This window comes from Hipposideros armiger, unplaced genomic scaffold, assembly GCF_001890085.2.
Source record: "Hipposideros armiger isolate ML-2016 unplaced genomic scaffold, ASM189008v1 scaffold_816, whole genome shotgun sequence".
Lineage (NCBI taxonomy): Eukaryota > Metazoa > Chordata > Mammalia > Chiroptera > Hipposideridae > Hipposideros > Hipposideros armiger.
This window is the reverse complement of record NW_017732166.1, coordinates 230,747-243,033: the sequence shown is the minus strand read 5'-3', so window position 1 is coordinate 243,033 and position 12,287 is coordinate 230,747. Positions and strand designations below refer to the sequence as shown.

General features: G+C 42.5%; 1 protein-coding gene and 1 long non-coding RNA gene across 2 annotated transcripts in view; both read right to left on the bottom strand.

Moving 5' to 3' along the window:
* Positions 1-12,287, bottom strand: part of SPIDR (scaffold protein involved in DNA repair) — a 351,985-nt gene that overhangs the window by 315,198 nt on the left and 24,500 nt on the right. The window lies entirely within an intron of this gene.
* LOC109374369 (uncharacterized) lies at positions 9,687-12,261 on the bottom strand. Its single transcript, XR_002122377.1, has 4 exons — positions 12,108-12,261; positions 11,335-11,488; positions 9,966-10,049; positions 9,687-9,778 (listed from the first exon to the last, which is right to left on the bottom strand). It is a non-coding gene; the product is annotated as an uncharacterized LOC109374369 (long non-coding RNA).

Below are 12,287 nucleotides of genomic sequence, written 5' to 3'. Positions count from 1 at the left end.
CATATACGGACAGATAATTTTCAACACAAGAGCTAAAAAACATACAATGAAGAAAAAAATTTCTTCAATAAATGGTTCTGGGAAAATAGGAAAGCCACATGCATAAGAATGAAGCTAGATTGCTCTCTGTCACCAATTCAACATGGATCAAGGACCTAAATATAAGACCTAAAAAAGTAAATTTCGTAGAAGAAAGCATAGGTACTAAACTTATGGACCTTGGGTTCAGAGAGGATTTTATTAATTTGACCTCAAAGGCAAGGGGAGTAAAGCAAAAATAAATGAACGTCATTATCTCAAAATAAAAGGCTTCTGCACAGCAAAAGAAACCATCAACGAAACAAAGAGGCAACCAACCAAATGGGAGAAGATACTTGCAAACAACACCTCCGACAGGGAATAATATTCAAAATATATAAAGAATTCATACAGCTCAACAACAAAAAGACAAACAATCCAATTTAAAAATAGGCAGACACTTCTCCCAAGAAGATATACTAACAGCTGACAGATATATGAAAAAATGCTCAACTTCACTAGCTATTAAGAAAACACAAATCAAAACCACAATGAGATACCACCTTACACCTGTTAGAATGGCTATCATCAACAAGACAAATAATAAGTGTTGGAGAGGTTATGGAGAAAAAGGAACCCTCATACTCTGCTGGTGGAAATGTAAATTGGTAGAGCCACTGTGGAAAACAGTATGAAATTTCCTCAAAAAATTAAGAATAGTAGTACCATATGATCCAGCAATCCCTCTTCTGGGTACCTACCCCAAAAATTTGAAAACATTTATCCATAAAGATACATGTACCCCTATGTTCACTGCGGCATTATTCATGGTGGCCAAGACGTGGAAATAACTGAAATGTCTTTCAATAGCCAATTGGATAAAGAAGATGTGGTACATATACACAATGGAATATTACTCAGCCATAAGAAAAGATGAAATACTGCCATTTGCGACATGAGTGTATCTTCATATTATCATACTAAGTAAAATAAGCCAGAAAGAAAAGGTCAGGAACCATATGACTTCACTTATGTGTGGGATATAAAATTGAAAGCAATAAATGAACAAGACAAAGAAAGAAACACTTAGTAGTTACCAGAGGGTAAGGAGGAAGAAGGGTGGTAGAAGAGGGAAAAGTGGATCAAATATACGGTGATGAAAGGAGAACTGACTCTGGGCGGTGAACACACAATGCAATATACAGATCATGTATTACAGAAATGTATACTTGAAACCTATATAATTTTACTAACCAATGTCACCCCAAAAAATTTAATAAAATAAAACCCCTCATCAATACCGCTATAGTTTAAAAAATAAAATATCAATTAAAACATACCATTAAAACTTCTTTAACTAGGAAGAAGGGAACAAATTCATAAAAACAAATTCATTCATAATATAAAGAGTAGTTTAACACATAACAGCTCTAAGCATGTTCCTCCTATGTTGAAATCCCTATCATAGGAGCAGGACTACAAGGGACATCAATCCTCAAGAGTGTGTACACCCTCCACTAGTGTATGGTTCCCCCCTGAGAACTCTGAAGAAGCTCAGTTAGTTATTTGGAACAATAAAGAAAGTGGAAAATATCATTTGGTCTATCTATAGCTATATACCTCTTTAACACAAATCAGCCCAGGTCAGCCCTTTAAAAAAATGGGTGATGCCAAAGATGGGATAGAGAAGTACATGATAAGCCTGAAATATCTTGAACCAAAGAGTAAGAAGTTGCTCAAGGAATAATGAGAAAGTATCTAAAGGACACATGTGCCTACATGAAGGGGCTTCTCATTGGCCAAATGTGGGACAGTCCAGCATCAAATAAATAATGACAGTAAAAGGTCATAACTTACTGAAAAAATATAAACAAACAAGTGATAGATTTAGAAAATCATCAATGAATGCTCAAACTAGTGGGTGAAAATTTGATGATGATGAGGATATTTACATGGTCACAAAACATCTCCCCACAAATTATTTATAAACTTCCAAGGGCAAAATAGTAACTTTACAGGGAAGAAATCTCTCAGACATCATTTTAATTGAGTGATCAATGTTGAGGTAAACCAACATCTAGTGGCTCTGATATGGGGTACTGAAAAGAACACAACTTCTCGGATATTTCTACTAAAAACACACCCTAAACCTAAACAGTCAAAAATAATCAGACAAGCACAAAATAACTGGCAGGCACATCTCAACAATGACATGGTCAAGAAACACAAAAAAAATCTGAGTAACTGTTCCCAGATTAACAGAAGACCAAAGGCATGAAAAGGAAATAAAATGTATATTCCTGGCTTGGATCTTGGACCAAGCTGATAAAATTTGAATATGAACTGTTGATTAAATAATAGTATTGTATCAATTTTTAACTTCCTATTTTGTAATTATGCTTATGTAAGAAAATGTCCTTATTCTAGGAAATAAGTGTTTAGGGGTAAAGGTGCACTATCTCCCAATTACTCTAAAACAGTACAGAAAAAAAAAATACAATACACATGCAGAGAGAAGAGAAGAAAAAAAAAAAGAAAAGACAAAGACAGGCACAAATAATAATAAATTGGTGAATAGAAATAAAGGGTTGTATTTGTGTCCTAAGGTTGCCGTAACAATTAACACCAACTCAGTGGTATAAAACAACAAAATATTCTCACAGTTCTAGAGGCTGAAAGTACAAAATGAAGGTGTATCCCCTCTGGAAGATCTAGGGAAGAATCTTTCCTTGATTCTTTCTCCCAGCAACCCTTAGCATTCCTTGGTTTGTAGCTGTATCACTCCAATCTCTGGCTCCATCTTCACGTGGCATTCTCTCCTGTATCTCTGTGTATCCTCCTCTCATCTTTTTTTTTTTTTTTAAGATTTTATTGGGGAATTGGGGGAGGGGAACAGCACTGGGGAATCTGGGGAAGGGGAACAGACAAGTTGCTGTCCTTTTGTTCTTCAGTCTAGTTGTGGAGGACGTTGCTTCACTGACCCATGTTGGTATTATCATTGCAATCTTCCCGGGTGAGGCAGATTGGTCGCCGGCCTCTGGACGCCCGCTCACGGCGGCTCTTGGCTGCTCAAACCGGCTGCCAGCTGCTCACGCTGGCTGTCGGCCACACACAGTAGCTTATGGCAGCCCAGTGCATCAGGGTCTGCAGCCTACGCCATCACCGGCGACTCACTGGCAGCCCAGTTCCAAGTCGAGCTGTTGTTCACCATCTTAGCTGTAGAGGGCAGTGTCACTGGCCTCCATGTGGGATCCAAACCAGGGCTCTGCTGCTCAGAGCTGGCGTCCCAAGCCAGCTCTTAACCAACATGCCACTCGGCTGGCCCCTCTCATCTTCTTATAAGGGTAACAGTCATTGGCTCACCCTAATGCGGTATGACTTCATCTTAATTAATTACATCTGCAAAGACCCTATTTCCAAATAAGGTCACATTCTGAAGTTCCTGGTAAAATGAATTGTTTTATTTCAGGGTGTGGGGGCACACTATTCCACCCACTTATAGTTCTTCTGTGAGGAACTTCACTACACCATTCTTGCAACTTTACCATAAGTTTAAAATTTTACTAAAATAAAAGTTACCCCCAACTGGCCGGGTGGCTCAGCTGGTTAGAGCGCAAGCTCTATGCAACAGGGGTTGCTGGTTCGATTCCCACATGGGCCAGTGAGCTGCACCTGAGCTGAGCTGCCTCTGAGATGCCAACGGGCAGCCGGATAGCTCAGCTGATGAGAGTGCATGCTCTTAACAACAAGGTGGTGACTCCTGCATGGGATGGTGGGCTGCGCCTCCCCACCCCCACCCCCGCAGCTAAGATTGAACACAGTACCTTGAGCCGAGCAGCTGCTCAGCTGGTGAGAGCGCGTGCTCTTAATGATAAGGTTTCCAGTTCGACTCCCGCATGGGATGGGGGCCTGCATACCCCGCCCCCCCCCACAACTAGATTGAGGGTGGCGAATAGACTTGGAGCTGAGCTTGCGCCCTCCACAACTAAGACTGAAGGACAACAACTTGATTTGGAGCTGATGGAGCCTAGAAAACCACAAGTTCCCCTTCCTCAATTCCTCAACACTGTTCCCTTCCCCAATTCCCCAATAAAATCTTTAAAAAAAAAAATTACTCCCATGTAAGAAACCCACAAAATAACTACGAGGTGTGATCAAACAATACAGTGAATGCTTAAACAAACAAAAGAATTATTACAGTAAAAGACACATTGCCATTAATCCCCCTCAAAATATTCTCCTTCGCTTTGAATACACTTATCCCACTGTTCTTGCCACTTTCTGAAGCATTTCTGCAAGTCCTCTTTCAGGAGTGTTTTTAGTTGCGCTGTCGTGGCTGCCTCGATGTCCTGAATCATTTTGACTTTGGGGAAGACCCAGAAGTCGGACGGTGCCAGATCAATAAATAAGGTGGATGAGGACACACGGTCATGTTTTTATTTGACAGAAATTGCCATATACCAAAAGTAATGTGTGACCATCAAGCGTTGTCATGATGGAGGATGATTTACAGCACACTTTAAAACAACCCTTCTCTCGACCATAGCTCACGCCTGACTGACTACACACCTGTCTTTCCGTTGGATGGCACTCGGCACCAGCATTCACCAGATTTTGTGATCACAACGAAAGGACTCCATGTCACACATCACTTCTGGTATACAGCAATTTCTGTCAAATAAAAACATTATGGTGTGTCCTCATCCACCTTATTCACTGGATCTGCCACTGTCCAACTTCTGGGTCTTCCCCAAAGTCAAAATGATTCAGGACATCAAGGCAGGCAAGACAGCACAACTAAAGACACTTCCGAAACAGAAGATGCAGAACCGCTTCAGAAAGTGTCAAGAATGAAGGGATAAGTGTATTTGAAGCGAGGAAGAGTATTTTGAGGGGGATTAATGACAATGTTTCTTTTACTGTAATAATTTTTATTTAAAAATTCACATTTTTAGACCACACCTCGTGAATAAGACCAAGTTGATCCCAGGAAGAAAAGCAGAGAAATATAGTCAACTGTCATTACATTACTCCTCACTATTGACAGTAGTTAATGTTCTGTAAACTCCCCACAAACAATGAACTAGTAAATACTGAACCACTTCTAGGGAAAATACAAAGTTGGTTCCAGTCAACACATAATCTAATGTTATGTGTGCTTCTGTTTAAAGATACATAGGGTGCCAAAAAAATGTATACACATTTTAAGAAAGAAAAACCTGTATTAAAATTGAATATATTACATATATGTTACAAATATATTACATATATTTACAATAACAAGATGAAAACAAGTCATGTGTATACATTTTTTTGGCAACCTGCCCCCCCCCCGCCCGGTATATAATTGATTCCTTAATGTTGGAACTCATGGCTAACAGTACTATAACTCATGCCTGAATGAAGCTTATCTAACACAGGTACTATTTCCTTAAAAGCACATCACAGCTGTCCTGCACTCAGGGACACTACACAGTACTTCAGCACTATGCTTGGGGGCCATTTTAAACAGTATAATCAATCACCAACACAAAGCACAAAAGTGTAAAAAACATGGCACTAAATAGACCAAGAAAAGGACACTTTATAGTATGAGAGCTGGAACAAACAAGCAGAGAGTCACCTTGTTCAACGTTAGCTGGGAACATGCATGTTGGGCAACTCAATTTTTTTCCTGCTCTACACATGTCTGCAAAGGACTGTAAAAGCACCACAAGTATTCATTTGGAAATTAGAAATAAATTTGAGCAAGCAGGCAAATTTGTAAATATAGAATCTGTGAATAATGAGTACTAACTATACTTTGAATGATGCAAACTTTAGAAGGAAACAATTGAAGCAGTTACAACATACAAAATAGTAAACTCTGCTTCATTGCTTTATTATCCACATCAACCCCTTACAGTCCACTTTTCCTGCTTATTGCTGCTCTGCTCAATTTTTTCTTTTCTTTAGGTAGACCATGCTTATGTATTTTACTTATTCATTTTGAAACTTTATTCTCTATAAAACTAAATGCATGCCACTATACTGCTTTGGGCTACTCTCCTTAGAAAGAAGTAAAAATTTCTAAATATTAATTGTTTGGTGTATCATTTAATACATTTGGAGGACAAATCAGATGTCTCACTGAATGCAAAAGAGAAGTGTTTGGGGGTATCTGAAGAAATCCTAATGACTCAAACCATATGCTTGAAGAATGTGAACACTGTACCATCCAAGAATTTATCTACATTAAGGAGAGTCAATGACTCACTGGCCCTCAAGTCTGAGGAACAGATATTTTTAAGTCAGCTAGTAAGCAAGCACTGTGAGGCTCAGAGCCTGTTCCACCAAGTATTTGCTCATTTGTTTTTTCAGTGCCCATTCCTTTCTCAGGCAATAAAACTTTTCTCAGGCCTGTCACTCACTGCTTTGATTATATTTGGCTTTTCTTTTGCTTCTCTGTATTTCATCCATGCTCAGATTCTTTAGGGACTAGAACCCTCTAATTTAATATAAATGACAGAATTCTAATGTTTTCATCTTTAGTCAGTCAGTAAACATATATTGAATGAAGACACCACTGCATGAAGACACTCTGCCAGGCCATAGGGATACAAGACAAGCAATAAAGATCCTGCCCTACAGCAGCTTAGGCAGTGGTAACAGAGACTCACTTAGGCAGTGGTAACAGAGACTCACAAATCTGACAACATGGGAGCCTGAGCCCAAGTTCAGACACCTACTAGCCTTGCCTTCAACCTCACTTTTCAGTTTTTCCCTATATTCCCCCAGCCAATCTACCTGACTCCATACATGCCACTGCCAACACAGCCTATACATTTCCACAACCACACCTGCATCCATGGCACTCTACTAGATATCACGTCTCCACTCCCTTTGGTCTCTCCAACTCTGCCACAGACAAATGCTTATCTCTTCCATGAAACATCCCTCAATGCCTTCACTTAAATCCCTCCTTCTGTTTCCTTTCCATTCTACTCTTTCCACTAGAATAAGAGTTCCTGAATAAGAGATCTCCCACTAAAATAAGAGCTTATAAAGAATAAGAACAGGGGGAGTCATATGCCTAATTCATCTCATCCCCTAAGGACATAATACTCCCCACATACCAGGTACTCATTAAATGACTATTTAATGAATATGTAAGTTACCTGAATATTACCACACCTGTCACAAAGTTTTAAATTAGTTCAGATGCTGATGACATCTAAAGTCAATTAGACAGTGAGTATAAGCTTGAGGGGAAATTCTGCATACCTCATTCTTTTACCAGTTTGTTGTGATAAACAATGCCTCTATCACAGCTCTTTACACTGCTAGAAATCGTGTATATTTCTCTCTCCACAGTATTTACTCAGGCGCTTATGGTGATAGCTTCACTGCCTACGCAGCCTTTCACCCTCTACCTTTCTTTTTCTAGCGACAAAACACACCCCCACCACCAGTTTTGGGTACCCAACCTGGCCAAGTAAAGTCATAGGACATCAGCTTGGCCACAATGACTGGTCCAGAGATGCCATGGGATCCAACCTGCATTAGTAAGAGGCCTTCTCCAGTTTTCTAACTGGAGCAACTAGAGAAGATTCTATTCTTCCCAACTTTATCAAGAATGTGACGCCAAAGCAGTCAGGAGCCTTGTCCCATACGATACAGAGAAACTTGAGAAAGTGAGAAGGGGCATGAATCATAGTCCAGCTGCTGTGCGCTGCTTGTCCGCCCATCAATCCTCTGTATCTGTCCAGTTTAAGTTAGGCTTCAATCACCAGCTACTGAACGAGTTGAGCTTCAGCACTTGGCAAATGTTTGTCCCAAAATGAAGTGATTCACTGAGTACTCTAAAGGTGATTTTAGATGATACAGCTAAAGATGGTTTCCATCTTCGATGACCTTGGGTTCTAAAGATATGCATTAGAGTAGAGAAAGAAATTGGCTAATAGGCTCAAAAGTAGATATGAGTGAGGGAATGTTTCTTGGAGAAAGCTGGCTTTGACCTGCACAAAGGAAAAAATGTACTTTGGTGACAGCTACCCATAGGTCCTGGATTTTTCAGGATAGTCCTAGTTCCAGATATCCTGATTTATTATCCTCCAAGAACATGGACACATCAAAAAATTTCACAAGCAGGGTCGGCCGAGTGGCTCACTTGTTTAAGAGTTAGCTTAAGAGCGCGAACTCTGAGCAACATGGCTGCCGGTTTGATTCCCACATGGGCCACTGATGCTGCGCCCAAGATGAGCTGCCAACAGGTGGCAGGATGACTCAGCTGGTGACAGCACGTGCTCCTAACAACAAGACTCCCCTGTTTGATGGTGGCCTATGCCCGCCTGCAACTAAGACTGAACTCGGCACCTTGATCTGAGCTGCCACCCGGATGGCTCAATGGATAGAGCATGCGCTCTTAACAACAAGGGTGCTAGTTCGACTCCCACATGGGATGGTGGCTACGCCCACCCACAACTAAGATTGAACACAGCACCTTGAGCTTAGAGGCCACAAGCTGCCGATGCTTAAGCAGATGGCATCTAAGAGAAAGACATCTCAGAAGATGGAATGGGAGCATGCTACCTAGTACCACACAAACACTCTAAGCATGAAGTACTTTGGGCCTGACCTAGGGTAATAAAAATGAAAAAAAAAAAAAATTCCTGGGTCAAAACTATTGTGGTAGCCAGCCTGCAAGATTGTTCCATATGATCCCACCTCTTGGCATTTACACCCTCTGTACACCCCTCTCACACTGTACCAGGTTAATCTATGTGATGGATAGATTAGGACAGGAGACATGTTATGTCACTTCTGAGATTATGTTATAAAAGACACAAGGGTGGGCGGCCGGGTCAGTTGGTTAGAACATGGGCTCTGAACAACAAGATTGCCAGTTCGACTCCCACATGGGATGGCGGGCTACACCCCCCGCAACTAGATTGAAAATGGCAAATGGACTTGGAGCTGAGCTGCACCCTCCACAACTAGACTGAAGACAACAACTTGACTTGGAGCTGATGGGTCCTGGAAAAACACACTGTTCCTCAATAAAGTTTTTTTTAAAAAGACACCAGGGCCTCTCTTTCTTAGTTGCTCCCTCTCTCTTGCTCTTGAGAAAGCCAGAGCAATGTTGTGAACTGCCCTACGGAAATGGCAAGGAAGTGACACCTGCCAAAAAACACATGGGTGAACCTGGAAGTGAACCCTACCCTCAGTGACCCTTAAATCTGATTGAAACTTGTGGGAGGCTCTGAACTATAACTACCCAGCTGAGCCATTCCCAGATTCTTTTTTTTTTTTTTTTTTTAAGATTTTATTAAGGAGTTGGGGGAGGGGAACAGCGCTGGGGAATCAGGGGAAGGGTAACAGACAAGTTGCTGTCCTTTTGTTCTTCAGTCAAGTTGCGGAGGACATTGCTTCACTGGCCCATGTTGGTATTATCATTGCACTCTTCCCGGGTGAGGCAAATCGGTCGCCGGCCTCTGGATGGCCGCTCATTGCGGCTCTTGACAGCTCACATTGGCTGCCGGCCACACACAGTAGCTTATGGCAGTCCACTGCAGCAGGGGCTGCAGCCTACGCCATCACCGGCGACTCACTGGCAGCCCAGTTCCAAGTCGAGCTGTTGTTCATCATCTTAGCTGTAGAGGGCAGTGTCACTGGCCCTCATGTGGGATCCGAACAGGAGCCCTGCTGCTCAGAGCTGGCATCCCAAACCAGCTCTTAACCAACACTCCACTCGGCCGGCCTCATTCCCAGATTCTTGACCCTCAGAAATTGTATGAGAAAATAACATTTGTTTTAAGCTGCTTCAGTATCCATTATATAGCAATAGATAACTAATACAACTACTGAAAAGAAAAATTGATAACATCTTTAAAACTGATAGAATGAAGAGGGCAGAAGTGAGTAGCAAGTCAAAAACACTAAGATTTCTAAGTCAGAATCTAAAGTACCTGGCATTAGGCTTTTGATTGCCAAGGCATCCATTTCAGAAGACATTCATCTTGAATACACATATGGCTAGTTCCATGACACAGCTACTAGCAAAACAACAAAATAAGGAATCAGGCCACCCCTACCCATGAAAGCCCCTCTTTCAGAAAGCCCTGGGTAACCTAGATAACTGACCGTTTGAGTGAACCCACTTATCCCTTCTGGTGCCCTAATTCCCACTCTTATGCTTTAAATTAGTCAATAAAGAGTGAACCCAGGAAACCCTAGACACCCCACCCTCCAACCCTAATAAAGGCAGATCCCAGGTCTGACTGCCCTTCCCCCCACTACCTCTCGCTCTCCCTTTCCCTGCACCCTGACCTCACAGTGTAGACCTTGGGTGTGCAATGTACCTCCAGGACCAGTGAGTAACAAATCTTTTTCCTCAAAGTTCTCTAATGGTTTTTGCTAAAGCGCATCCTGCAATCGTAAGAATCACAAGGTCTGGTCCAGCCACAACATTGGTTCCAGTGGAGGAAAATGTCTGTGGGAGCTTGCTACAATATGGGCCTAGGCAAGTGCCTTAGGCAGTCCTTGCCAAGAGTGTCACTATCAATAGGCTGAAACCAACAAGACAAGTAGGAACTGTTAGGGTCTAGAGGACTAAGGTTGAGAAAATAACTTCATTATACACTGAATTTAAACTGATCTCTCGGGAAAGGTCAAAGACAGATCTGAAAGTCATCTATATAGCAGTAACAGCTAACATCAGCGTACAAGATTGCCCAGAACAAACTTGTAACGTAAGAAAATGCACAAAGTCAAAAATTAGAACATGTTAGGAAGACAGTAAGAGAAGTAAACGAGCAGTTGCAAGACAGGAAGAGAATACAGTAACATTCAGGGACGCTTAGATAGATAGATAGATAGAGAGAGAGAGAGAGAGAGAGAGAGAGAGAGAGAGAGAAATAAATGCTGGTAGTAAATGTGCCAAATGCTACAGTGATCAAGTAAATAACTTATATTGGATTTAACAATTTCATATATTTCCTTGACGTTTTCTACATTTTAATATTTCTGAAATCAGGATGTCTTACAGTTAATAACTATGTTTGACATAGATTCCGTTTACTCCCTAAAATCCGTTACAAAATTGACAGTGTGTCTGACAATCAATGATATTTCGGAAACAACTAAACATGGTAGTGATAAAGAACTTGAATCAGTAGATATGGACTATTTTTTCAGAAAGTTTTGTAGTAAAAGGAAGACACGTCAAGAAAGTGGGCACTGTTTTTGCTTTTTTAAACTTTGTTTTAATATGATGAGACATGTATATGTGTAAGCAAGAAACTTAGAAATAGCTTTATAAAAGTAAAGGTCACATACCAGGAAAAACAATTCACGGAACAAGAAACCACGCTGGTTCAGTATTTTAAATAGCATTCATGCACTATTTCCTACACAGGTACTCCGTGCCCAGACACTGTGGCAGACGTTGGTGTAAAACACTGGCAGCAGTTAGCTTCAGACTCCTCTCCCACTGAAGCAGGAAGAGAAAGATTCAGAAAAAGCTTAGGGTAGAAAGGAAAGTGTGGCAATAGATATCTGGAGGGGAAAACAGCAGCAATGCCATTCCAATATCTACCAAGGTCTCGGTGTATCATACGACAGAGTGAAAAGAGGCAAATGAACTGCCCAACACCAGCGAGAGCAAATACATCTCAAACGCTTGTTCCAGATTCAACTCCAGTCGCTCACTTCCATCACCCGCAGGGCTGCGACCCCACGCCTTTTCCGCGGAAGTGGCTCTGCCCTCCGCACCTCAGGCGAGCTTTTCTCCTAGACCTCCGCATCCAACCCTGCAGGCCCGACTCCCGACCGCCGGGAGGTGAGCCCTGGGCAGGGACCAACCTCAGGAGCCTCACTCCGCAACGCGGGTTCTGTCCACGCTCACAGACGGAACCGGCCGCAGACTCGCCAGGGATCCCTGCCAGCACAGCGCCCACCTCTCGCCCCTACCAATCCAGGGCCAACCACGCGCGCCCAGCGCCCTGGGGGCCAGGCGGACGCGGTAAAAGACCGAGCCCGCCGCGCTGCCCCGTGCAGTATCCGGACACAGAGGTAGACAGCGCGACGTCGGCTCCCGGCCCACAGCATACCTTCTGGCGGCGAGAATTACCGCCGTGGGGCATATCCAGGAGCACCTCTCGCCACAGCGTGGCCTCTCTTCAACAGCACACGCCCTCCTCAAGGGGCCGGAAGGCTGAACGCAGCCAAAAACCGCGGTAGATCGGGTGAGGGGCGGTGCTGCTCCGGACGCACCGCTCTCCTAGCGCTGC